Here is a 13,409-nt window from a genome sequence, read left to right as displayed (position 1 = left end):
AAGGGGGGAAAAACATACAAAAAATCAACAAAACCAGGAGCTGGTTCTATGAGAAAATCAACAAAATAGATAAACTGTTAGCCAACCTAACCAGAGGGCATAGACACAGTACCCAAATTAATAAAATCAAAACTATAAATTAAGACAAAACAACAGACCTGAGGAAATTCAAAATATCATCAACTCCTACTAGAAAATCCTATACTCAACAAAACTGGAAAGTCTGGGCGAAATGAACAATTTTCTAGACAGTTACTACCAAGTAGCAAAATTAAATCAGGATCAGATAAAACATCTAAAAAGTCTCAAAAACCCCTATAGAAATATCAGCAGTCTCCCATTCATTATAAGTCTCCCATTATAAGTCTCCCATCTAAAAAAAAGCCCAGGGTTTAGTGCAGAATTCTATCAGACCTTCAAAGAAGACATAATACCAATATTTTTCAAACTATCCCACAAAGTAGAAACAGAAGGAACACTAGGCAACTCATTTCATGTAGCCACAATTGTACTCATACCTAAGCTACATAAAGACCAAAAAGAAAGAGAACTTCAGGCCAATTTCCCTTATGAATATTGATGCAAAAATACTCAATAAAATTCTCACAAACTGAATCCAAGAACACCTCAAAGCAATCATCCATCATGATCAAGTATTATTCCAGTAATGCAGGGATGGTTCAATATGGAAATCCATCAATGTAATCCATTATATGAACTATATAAACCAACTCAAAGAAAAACAAAAAACACATGGTCATCTCATTAGATTCTGAGATAACATTTGACAAAATCCAACACCCCATCAAGGTCTTGGAAAGAACAGGAATTCAAGGCTCATAACTAAGCTTAGTAAAAGCAATATACAGCAAACCACTAGCCAACATCAAACTGAATGGAGAGAAACTTGAAGCAATCCCACTAAAGTTAGGGACTAGACAAGGCTGGCCACTCTCTCCCTACCTATAATATCTGTACAGTACTGGAAATCTGAGCCAGAGCAATTAGACAAAAAAAGGAGGTCAAAGGGACACAGATTGGAAAGGAAGAAGTAAAGATATCATTATTTGCAGATGTTATTATAGTATATTTAAATGACCCTAAAAATTCCACCAGAGAACTTCTAAATCTGATAAACAACTTCAGCAAATTACCTAGATATAAAATTTACTCAAACAAATCCTCTATTCAAAGGATAAACAGGCTGAGAAAAAAAAGGAAATGACACCCTTCACAAGAGTCACAAATACTACAAAATACCTTGGTGTGACCCTAACCAAGCTAGGAAAAGATCTGTATGAGAAGAACTTCAAGTCTCTGAAGAAAGAAATCAAAGGAAATCTCAGAAGATGGGAGATCTCCCATGCTCATATATTGGCAGGATTAATATAGTAAAATGGCCGTCTTGCCGAAAGCAATATACAGATTCAATGTAATTCCCATTGAAATTCCAACTCAACTCTTCATAGAGTTAGAAGGAACAATTTGCAAATTCATTTGTAATAACAAAAAAAAAACCCAGGATAGTAAATATTATTCTTAATAATAAAAATCATCTGGGGGAAATAACTGTTTTTGATCTCAAGCTGTACTACAGACCAAAGGGATAGAAACTTGTATTGCTTCAGAGACAGGCAGGAAGATCATTGGAATAGAATTAAAGACCCAGAAATGAACCCACACACCTATGGACATTTGATCTTTGACAGAGGAGCTAAAACCATCTAGTGGAAAAAAGACAGCATTTTCCCCTGTATTTCTTTAGGTGAGTTATTTATTTCCTTCTTGAGAAACTCTATCTTCTTTCTGAGATCTAATTTTAGTCTGGCATCTTTCATTTCCTGAGTGTTATGGTATTCTGGTCTTGATGTGGTGGGAGAACTGGGTTCTGATGGTGACAAGTGACTGCTTTTTGCTGATGTTCTTGTGGTTGCCTCTCCCCATTTGGTTATCTTAGGTGTTATTTTTTTCTTGCTGTCTCTGGCTGGATCCTGTCTCTTCTGTGAGCCTGTAAGCCTTGTTTGAAAAACCTCCTGGGGTTCAAACTGTCTCTGCATGTGGGAGGTTGTCTGGAGTGAGTATTCTGCCCTAGTCTGAGTTTGATATTAGCATGTTTTCAAACAATTTATAACTAAAGATTTGTAAATCTGCTTGCTATTGTGAAATATTCCCCATCATTTCCATATATCTAGGTCCTTTTATTTGAAATTTCATGTATTTTCTGTGATGGCTATTTAAAGACACTAAAGTTCATCAAATCTTATGTTTGTCCATTTTTTCCTACCATATGTATAGACTATCAAAGTCAAGCTTTATTATCTTAAAGTTAAGATTTATTATCACTTTTGCCTGCTTCAACAACACTAAAGGGGCTTACTTTCATGTTGGATCCATTATAAATTATGTTTTCTAATGATTTTTCTTAGTACAAGTTTACAGGTAACAGCTTGGAAAAGCTTTCTGCACTTTTTTGATGTGTTAATTGAAATGCTGAATACATGTTATGCTTAACGTTATATGCTTTTAATCATTACTGATTGACTTTTTAAAATTTATCTATTACTTTGTATTATATATATTAAATCTTGAATGAATGGAAACATTTATCCATTTGCTATTTCATCATATCAGTGCCACCAGAAATATCACTTGATGTATATATAGTTGATATGAAATATCACTGACCAATGCATGTGGAGCTGATGGGAGAAATTTTGAAACCTTTGGTAGATAGTTCCTTGCTAGTGAACATAGGCTTCTCTGTCAAGCTTTCAGTGTTATGTCCTTTGCCCCTTGCTCACAGATCCACTAAGATTTGAACAGGTGTTCCACAAGCTCCTTCACTCCAGATGTAGCTCCCCTGTCAAGCATGACTCCCTAGCTCTGATGGATTGCATTTTCTGACACAGTGAACCAATTAAACTGTTCTTCATTTGCGCTGTTTAAATCAGATAGTTTGCCTCTGTTTCAGGAGAAATACCACTTATATAGTAAATAATGTTGAGTGATAGATATTTAGTCTCCTCAACCCTGAGGGAAAAAAGCATTATCTGAGTTTATTTTTATATGTTTCAGGGAATATTTTTTGTTTAAGTAATCTTTACTCTTTATTCTCTTCCTTTATTTCTTTCCTTCATCCTTTCCTCCCTTTCTCACATTTTCCTTCTTTTATCTATGTAGCCTTATCTGTCCTGCCATTTATTATGTAACCCAGGCTGGTCTAAAACTTTAAAGCTACAGAGATTGCCTTCTGTGAACATTTGAGATCTAGGACTATAGGTATATGCTACTGTGTCAGATGTCATGTAGCAATTATAATTTAGAAGAGAAATAAATGTAGGTAATTTATTGTATGTCTAGCCTGATATGCCATGTATTTAAAAACAGTGCTATTTTTGAAAATGACACATCTCCATGATGTGCTAGTAGTTGTGCATAATCTTGAAGAAAGGAATAAATTATCCAGATTTAGAAAAAGTATATGTTTGATGATATGTATCTATATAAGTTTAATGATAACATAAATCAAGAATAAAATTTGTTTGTAACTGTTCATAAACATACTATTTAAAAGAAATGTATTGAAGTCCTTTATGCATTTGGAGTTATGTTTTATGTGGGTTAAGAAACAAGGTTGTAGTTTAACTCTTCCACAAATAATGATGTGCTTTAACTAGCAGCATTTGTTGAAAATGCTGTATTTTTTTTTTCCAACAACCATTGTTGGGCACTTTGCCAAACTAAGATGGCTTCAGGAATATGAGCTTGAGTCCTCAATTCCCTTCCATTGATCAATGTGTCTGTTTTTATGCCAACAACATGCTGGATTTATTACTCTAGCTCTGAATTATAGCTAGAAATCTTGGGTGGTGATACTTTGTGTAATAAATTACAGAAGGAAGATGTGAACTTTCAAGAAGATCTGATGAGAAAAAGGTAACAGGTAGTGTTGTAAGGAAATACTAAGGGTTAGATATGGTCAAAATGTATCATATACTTATATCACAATTTTCTTTCTTTTGCTCCAATAAACCCCATGACCAGATAGCGACTTGGAGAGTAAAGGATTTATTTCATATTAAACTTTTGAAAGTCTATCATGAATGGAAGGTAAAAACAGATACATGGAGGTATATATTCAAGCAGAGACAATGGATATATGCTTCCCAATGGTTTCTTCACATTGTTTTTTTATACGGTCCCATTCCTGGGTGATATTGGGTCCTTCCATATCAAACATTAGTCAAGAAAATTCTCTGTAGATGTGACCATAGGTCTATATTCTGGAGGCAATTACTCAGCTTCTGTTCTCCTTCTTAGGTAACTCTAATTTGTATGAAATTGACAAGAGTTAACAATCATAACATATAAAAATTCAAAAAATAAATAAAAATATTTAAAGATATATTTAGGTGAGGATATGTGTTGCATTGATACTTATTGCCCACTCTGTTTTATAGTAATTTGATTGAATTATATATCTATAGTTTTCTATATTAAAGTAAAATACTTGATTATTATAGCCAAATAACCAATATGTACCTTATTATCATAAAAATGGAGATATTCTTCTATCTAAATTTCTAGCTTATTCTAAAATATTTCCAATATTTAATTTATTTGTGGCTACATCATAATTTTTTTCCAGGCAATGCTATATGAGGTAATTTTTAGTTTTTCCAACATAAATAATAAAAGAAAGTGTGAAGTGCTATGGACCATCACTTTTATGTTATTGAATCAACATTATTTATTCAATAGGCAATCTTAAGCTCATGTGCATAAAGAAGACTATGTATGGATAGGCTGACAAAAATGTTGTGAGTACAGGCTCATATTCTTATATTTCTCCCAGGAGCAATGGTTCCATTTTCTCTAATTCAAATGTTTATAGTGCTTTTATAGAACAGAGCAAGAATCAAAGGTAAGGGCAGAGCCAATACAGTATAATTTCTTTGACATAAAAATATGCTGATGGTATTTTTATTTTGCACAAATATTGAATGATCAGGGAAGTCATTCAATGCAAAGAATGCAGTCAATTATAAGGGACAAGAGAAATAAATTGACTAATTTAACCATCTTTAAAGAAAATAATAAAATTAATGTATATGATACTTTAGTTCCCCCCTTCCCTTTGTTTTCATTCCATATTAACCAAGGCATCTTTACCATTTCCCTTGGCCTTACAAAATCCTAATGTGTTTCTTCTTGTTAGTTCATGAACTCAGTTTTCTTACAGGATTTGCTTTAGAATATTTAATATTGAATATTCTTTGTTCCTTTTAGAAGCAAACCTTCTCATAGACTTTTGCCAATTTTACAAACTTATGTGTGTCTTTACTGTTAACTTTGAGAGTGTTTTCTTTCAACTGAATCATAAAACCCCCTGCTTTTCTGTAGGAAGGCAAGAGGCTGACTCTATTACTGTCAACTGGCAATGAAGTAACATTGACTAGCTTCACATTAATGCCCTCAGGTTCTTTCTAATAGTTTATTGCAGTACTTTAAGACTCATTCCACCTTTAGTTTTGCCAGATTTGAGTTTAATCTTTCTCACTTATTTCTGTAATCTTTAATAATTTGTCTGGTACCAAATTTCTTGAGTATTCTCTTCCATGAATTTCACTTGAAGTAAGCCTGGATGATTCTAGTGACTGTCTGCAAAAACTAATAGGTTCAGAACCCCTCCCCACCCCCCCCACCCCCAACACACACACAGGCATACAAACTCACAATAGATGTATCCAAAATGTTGTTTCAATGCTTTGGGTACCGTATTTTCCTAGATCCATGAGGGGACAGAAATCCATGGACGCTATCACACAGTTCATTCTAAGTTTAATGACCTGATAAACCTTGAGAGTATTGGGTTGTTGTTGGTTAAAGTTCCAAAATATAAAAATACCACTCACTGAAACCTTATGTCTATGGACAGGTGGAGAATGGTGGCCAGAGCTAAATAAAGAATAATTTGGCCGATTTTGTCCTTTTTAAATTTTACTGTGTCTTTAGTCCTATGACCAGGTTATGTGACTTATTAGGTGAATACGGGTCTTCCTTGTGTAATTCGCTGTTTTAAAAGCCAGTTTCTCCTGGAAATGCTCTCATGCTATTCCTAGAACTAAAAACTGACAAATTCATAACTCATTTGGATTAAGACTTTATCATCAGTGCTCTTAAATCATGTCTTGTTTCTTAAAATTCTTCACTGGGAAAAAAAATCACACAAAAAAGTGTATTGAAGAGAATTGCACATTTAGTGAAAGGTTAACCCACCATTGTCAGGTATATGCCCTGACTCCTCTCCCCTGAAAATCACATACCACTTGGAAACAACTGAAGATTCATTATAGCTTGCCTCCTGGTACATTCGATTGGCATATTATTGTCATAAGAATATTGAGTATCAGGGAGTTGAGCTGTATCAGTGGCATAACAAAGTACATTTTTATGTGGCTCAGGAGTTTAAAAAATTCAGCTGAATTAGGATTGTCTCTGCTGACCTTTCTGTTCTTATTCATACTTCACTGGTCAGGACTGGGGGACCTTGCCTGGTGTTACTCCAAAAATTTATGAATTTAGGGATTTATGAATGATGCGCTCAGATGCCTGTTTTTATTTCCTTTGTTTCCTCAAAGACTAGCCAAGGCAAATTGTTTGGAAAAGGAAAAATAATAAAGGTAAAGGCACAACAAATTCCCAAGCCTCTTTTTCTCCTTTGTATTTGCTAACACACTGTGCATTGACACACAACAGAGAAAAGCAAGCAGTAACACTCATCCAGATTTACAGTAGCTTGGGGGTATGGAAGAAGGAGGTTGTCAGAAATCTTGACAGTCACAACAGAACATGACATGAGTACAGGGACGGACAAAGAATTGGGGCCATAAAAGGGAGTCTACTATACTAGAGATGCACTATTTTATACTTGGTGCTGGATCACTTCTTTAATGTATATAGAGGCATTCTTTATGTACAGTGCATGAAGGAAAACAACCTGTAATACACATTCAATACACATATATATTTGCATAACGTTTTAAGCCAAAGTATCTTGTGTTCTACACTAGAGTGAATTGCTTTATTTTAAAATATATGGTAATTATAGATTAGAAATTATGTTTATCCTTGTTTGATTTTTTAAGTGTACTAGGAAACTTTACTAGAATCCGGAAATAAAAGAATAATAAAGTTCTATTGAAGCATTTTCATTAAACTTTGAGAAATTTTTTTAGTATATCCTTTTACATTATATGTCATTTTGAAAAGCATAATAAAAGGGCACATAGTGTTCATGGTTTATTAGAAAGAGAGACAAACTCCAGAAATAGGCATAAACTTCATGCAGTGTTCTTATGTGTGCACAGGACAAGCATCGCCACTTCTCAAAACTCAGCAGCTCTGCTCATCTGCGCCAATCCTCTGTCTGTCTGTATTCACAAACAAAAAACTGCAGCCCTATTGTTTAAGTACTTGCAAAAAATATGCAGATGTTGGACCCTTTGTGGTCCACAATTTTCTTTATCATCCTGCATTCTTGTGGGACCAGCTAGTGTGGAATGATTTCTAATTGCAATCTCCCTAGTCAGACATGAGCAGCTGGTGAAAAAAAATTTTTTTTGTAGTCTTTGAATTTCCCACTCTTTCAGTTGATTTTACACAAAGCACAGTGACAGCCATGCTAATAGGAAAACTTGCATCAAACAGGCTGTTTTCCTCAAACTTAGGATGAATGAGCAGAAAAGTAAAAACTTACAGAATCCCACTTCAAAATGTGTACTAATCTGTGAGAAGGAACTTTTAAAGCAGTAATTATTCTGTGTGTCAGTGGCAGTGGTGTTATACAATCACTAATCACAATGTTAAAATAGCTCTGAATTTGGGGTATTTAGTCTTTAACCAATTAACTCAATGAGATAGCAAGTAAGGAGCATGAAGAAACACTCTACAGGTATGCCTGTGATGTGGAAAATGGATTTAAGAGAAAAAACCCTGGTTTCTTTTTTATTTCTTAATGATATGCTTTTGTATAAGACACCATCACTTAAGCATTGGACAGATTCTTTATCCATCGATTCAAGTTTAACAACTATCAATAAAAATCATTACCAGTTGATCAGTTTGCTATGAGTCACAAAATACCTTTGGTGTATAAATTCTTCCACTATTTTCTTTCCTTTTCTGTTATTGAGGTTTTGTTGCTGTGTTACTGCTGCATTTATTCGGTTTCTAAGATAGGGTCTTTGTCTTTATCACAGACTAACTCTACTGTGTCCCAGGTGAACCTGGGGTTTGTGAATCCTCCTATCTCAGCTTCCTTAGTGCTGAAATTACATATGGCATCATAATGCCCAAATCCCAGCTTGGTAATATGAGCTTTCACTAACCCAACTTTCAGGACACTGTGAGAATGGAGCTCCTGTCAGTGTTTGATGGACCTCTGTGTAACTATTCTCCTTTTGCTCCCTGGAAGGACAAAAATCCATAGAATCCTGAAACAATTTTGGCTTTCTAATATAGGAAGCCTCAGGTGCACAGCACAATGGCTCATTATAGAGATTCTTACATATGTTTGCTATGAACTTGGCTTACTTAATCACTTGATAAATTAATAATTTTTATGTTTAAAGAAAATAATAATTCCCTATTAAATATTTATTGTAGCCTAGTAACGAGGATCCAAATGATCAAAATTACTCAAGAGTGTGGCTACAGAAACCATCCATAGTGTGGGAGCTTTGGTCCTTCTTAGGAGAACAAAATACTCACAGGAGCAAATACGGAGATTAAAGTGTTGAGCAGAGACTGAAGGAAGGCCACCCTGAGACTGTCCCACCTGGGGATTCATCCCATATACAGTTACCAAACCCAGACATTACTGTGGATGCCAAGAAGTGCATGCTAAAAGCCTGACATGGTTCTCTCTTGAGAAGCCCTGCCAGAAACTTACAAATACAAAGGCAGATGTTTGCAGCCAACCACTGGACTGAGCACCTGGCCCCAAGAGAGGAGTTAGAGAAAGCACAGGAGTTGAAGGGGTTTGTGACCCCACAGGAAGAACAACAATATCAACCAACCAGACCCTCCAGAACTCCCAGGGATTTAGCTATCAACAAAGGAGTACACATGTCTCCAGCTGCATATGTAGCAGAGGATGGCTTTGACATGCATCAGTGGAAGGAGATGTCCTTAGTCCTATGAAGGCTCGAAAGATGCCCCAGTACAGGGGAATCAAGGGCAGGGAGGTGAGTGAGTGGGTGGAGGAAAACCCACATAGAAGCAGGGAGAGGGAGGATGAGATAGGGTGTTTCTGGGAGGAAGGGAAAGGGAGAAGAGGATAACATTTAAGATGAAAATAAAGAAAATATCCAATAAAAATGGTTTTCAAATTGAGTTTCTTTTAAAAAATTTTATTTACATTTCAAATGTTAACCCCTTTCCTGGTTTCCCCTCTGTAAACACCCTATCACATGCCCCTTACCCTGCTTCTCTGAGGGTGATCCCCCACCCACCTACCTACTCCCACCTCATTGCTCCTCTACACTGGGGCATCAAGTGTTCATAGGCAGAGTGCCTCCCCTCCCACTGATGGCAGATAAGGCCCTTTCAGCTCCTTCAGCCCTTCCCCTAACTCCTCCATTGGGGTCCCTGTGTTCAGTCAGATGCTTGGCTGGGAGCATCTGCCTCTGCATTGGTCAGGATCTGACAGAGCCTCTCAAAAGACAGCTATGTCAGGCTGCTGCAAGTACTTCTTGGCATCCACAATAGTGCTGGGTTTGGTGTCTGTATGTGAGATGTATTCCCAAGTGGGGCAGTCTCTGGATAGCCTTTCCTTCAGTCTCTGCTCTACTCTTTGTCCCTGTATTTCTTTTATACAGGAGCAATTCTGGGTCAGAATTCTGGAGGTGGGTGGGTGACACTATCCCTCAATGAGGGGGCCATGCTTAACCTCTGGATATAGTCTCTACAGGTTCTTCCTCCCCTGTGGGGTATTTAAGCTAATGTCATCTCTGTGGGTTCCCAGGAGCCTCTTGCTTTCCTGGCATCTGGGACTTTCTGGTTGCTATCCCTAGTTCCCCATTCCCCATTGCTACTGCACACTGTTCAATTTCTTGACCTCTTCCATCTTCTGCCATACCTGATTCTTCCCCCTCTTTTTCCCCTCCCCATTTTCTCTTCATCCCAAGTCCCTCCTATCCTCTACTTTCCTTGATTCTTTTGTTCTCCCTTCTAAGGAGGACTGCAGCATCAAATCCTTGGTCTTACTTCCTCTTGAACTTCATGTAGTTCAGGAGTTGTATCTTGGGCATTCTATGCTCTTTGCTTAATACCCACTTATCAGTGAATACATATCATGTGTGGTCTTTTGTGACTGAGTTACCTCACTCAGGGTGATATTTCCTAGATCCATTCATTTGTCTGTGAATTTCATAAAGTCATTGTTTTTAATAACTGAGTAGTATTCCATTGTGTAAACATAGCTCATTTTCTGTATCCATTCCTCTGTTGAGGGACATCTGGGTTGTTTCCAGCTTCTGGCTATTATAAATATGGCTGCTATGAACATAGTGGAGCATGTGTCCTTATTGCATGTTGTAGCATCTTCTGGTTATATGTGCATGAGTGGTATAGCTGGATCCTGGGGTAGCACTGTGTCCAGTTTTTTGAAGAACAGCCATACTTTCTTCCAGAGTGGTTATACCAACTTGCAATCCCATCATCAACGAAGGAGTGTTCCTCCTTTGCCACATCCTCACCAGCATTTGCTGCTACTGAGTTTTTGATCTTAGCCATTCTGATTGGTGTGAAGTGGAATCTCAGGGTTGTTTTGATTTACATTTCCCTGATGACTAAGGATGCTGAATATTTCTTTAGGTGATTCTCAGCCATTCGAATTTTCTCAGTTGAGAATTTACCTCTGTTCCCAATTTTTTAATAGGGTTATTTGTTTCTCTGGAGACTAACTTCTTGGGTTCTTTGTATATATTGAATATTGACCCTGTATCGAATGTAGGATTGGTAAAGATTTTTTCCCAATCTTTTGGTTGCCATTTTGTTCTATTGACTGTCCTTTGCCTTACAAAAGCATTGCAATTCTATGAGGTCCTATTTGTTGATTCTTGATCTTAGAACATAAGCCACTGGTATTCTGGTGAGGAAATTTTCCCCTGTGCCCATGTGTTCAAGGTTCTTCCCTACTTTCTCTTCTATTAATACAGTGTATCTGGTTTTATTTGGAAGTACTTGATCCACTTGGACTTGAACTTTGTACAGGGAGATAAGAATGGATCAGTTTGCATTCTTCTACATGTTGATTGCTTGTTGGACCAGCACCATTTGCTGAAAATTCATTTTTCCACTTGATGGTTTTGACTTCTTTGTCAAAGATCAAGTGACCATAGGTGTGTGGGTCCATTTCTGGGTCTTCAATTCTATTCCATTGATCTACCTGCCTGTCACTGTACCAATACCATGCAGTTTTTATCTCTGTTGCTCTGTAGTACAGCTGGAGGTCAGATATGGTGATTCTCCTAGATGTTCTTTTATTGTTGATAATAGTTTCACTCTCCTGGGGATTTTCTTATTCCAGATGTTATAAGAATTTCTGTTTCTAACTTTATGAAAAATTGAACTGAAATTTTGATGGCGATTGCATTGAATTGAAGTTTTTGTATGAGCTTTTTATTGAAGTTTCAGTTTTGTCTAAGAAAAATAATTCTGAATGTTTTCAAGTACATTTTGTGTGTGTGTGTGTGTGTGTGTGTGTGTATATATATATATATATATATATATATATATATATATATATATATATAGTGTGTGTTTGTGTATTGAAAATAGTATGTTCTGATACAAAGTAGGAAAACTTAAATCATTTTTCCCAGTAAGAAATTTGTCTTTCTTAATGACAGCTCAATTAAATTATATGATCTGATGCGCAAAAAAAAATCTCGTTTCCTGTTATCTTAATGCTTCTTCAAATATGATGAAAGAAAGGAAATTCTTCATAGGTATTCAGCTTTCTTTTTAAGTCATATGGATCTTGGAAGTTTGTGAATTTGCAGAAAAATGCCTGTCATAGATGTAACTTAATTTCCTCTACTCAGGAATTATTGTGGTCAGCACTGTGCACATATCCTCACCTTTCAGATGCTGCTAATGTTACAGTTTGTTTGTTGGTTAGTTTACTTGTTTACATAAAGAACTGCTTCTCTAGGTAGACTTTTTGTTAATCAGCAGGAGGTCTCTATTCAGCATCTGCACAGCAGCTTCAGTGCCAAGTGTATTCATTATCATCTTATTAAGGAAGATGGAACACACAGCTATCCTTTATGGTAAATTATAAAATTCCAAATTTAATCTTTACTTTGAATACATACACAATAAAAAGGGTTGACATTACAGAAATATAATTCTAAGGTTTTCTTTAAAATATATAAAGTATAATATACATATGCATAAAATAGCAGGCTCTGTTGGAAGCCCTAAGTAGTTCTTCCTACTAAGAATAAAGAGGCAATTGTAAATGAACATGTTTAGATACAAAGCAGTTAAATTCTGAACTCCACTGACTACTGCAGAGTGAAATAACAGACAGGAGCTATGCAATCATAAAGAAAAAAGGGAAAAATTCAAAATAAGCATTAAGTATTTCATGTGATATTTGGTTATTTTGAGCTAAATATTCCATCTTAGTCTATACTTTTGTATTATGATTCCTTTTTTACATATAATAAAGAACCATGCAGTGTTTACTGAAATAGTGATAACAACTGAGACTTCAACCTTTTTCAAAGAACATCATTTGAAACAAATGATACAAATTTTACAAATTCTTCATTGTACACAAAATAAATTTTATTGTTGACTTGTTTGTTTTGTTTTGTTTTTTTTTTGACTTGGTTTTTCTGTGGAGCCCTGGCTCTACTGGAACTTGCTTTGTAAAGTATGCTTGCTCACAGAGATCTTCCTGTCTCGGCCTTCTGAGTGCTGGAATTAAAGGCATGATCCACCATGCCTGACGTACTAAAGTATTTTTTAAACATTATTTCCAAGTTTGCTTGTAGTGCACCCTACTCACAATAAAAACTGTATTTCAGACACACTAAAACGATCTTATTTTAAACATCTCTTAACAAGGCATGATTCATTTATTGCCAGCCCATGCTCCACCATTCTTGCTTATAATCTAGAACATTTTAGATTCTCATGGTGGTCCACTGACTTCTCTGTTTACTGGGCCTCTGAAACCTGGAATTCTCTTTCAACTTCTCATACTCAGGATAAAAACAAATCACTGGACATCTCCTTTGACCTTCCCACAAGACAATCAATTTATTATTTGTTTATATTTCCTAGTTTAATTAACAATACTATGGGGCAGTCAAGATAGAGACTTGGGAATT

This window comes from Mus musculus, chromosome 3 (genome assembly GCF_000001635.26).
Source record: "Mus musculus strain C57BL/6J chromosome 3, GRCm38.p6 C57BL/6J".
Classification (NCBI taxonomy): Eukaryota; Metazoa; Chordata; class Mammalia; order Rodentia; family Muridae; genus Mus; species Mus musculus.
This window is presented reverse-complemented; position numbering follows the sequence as displayed.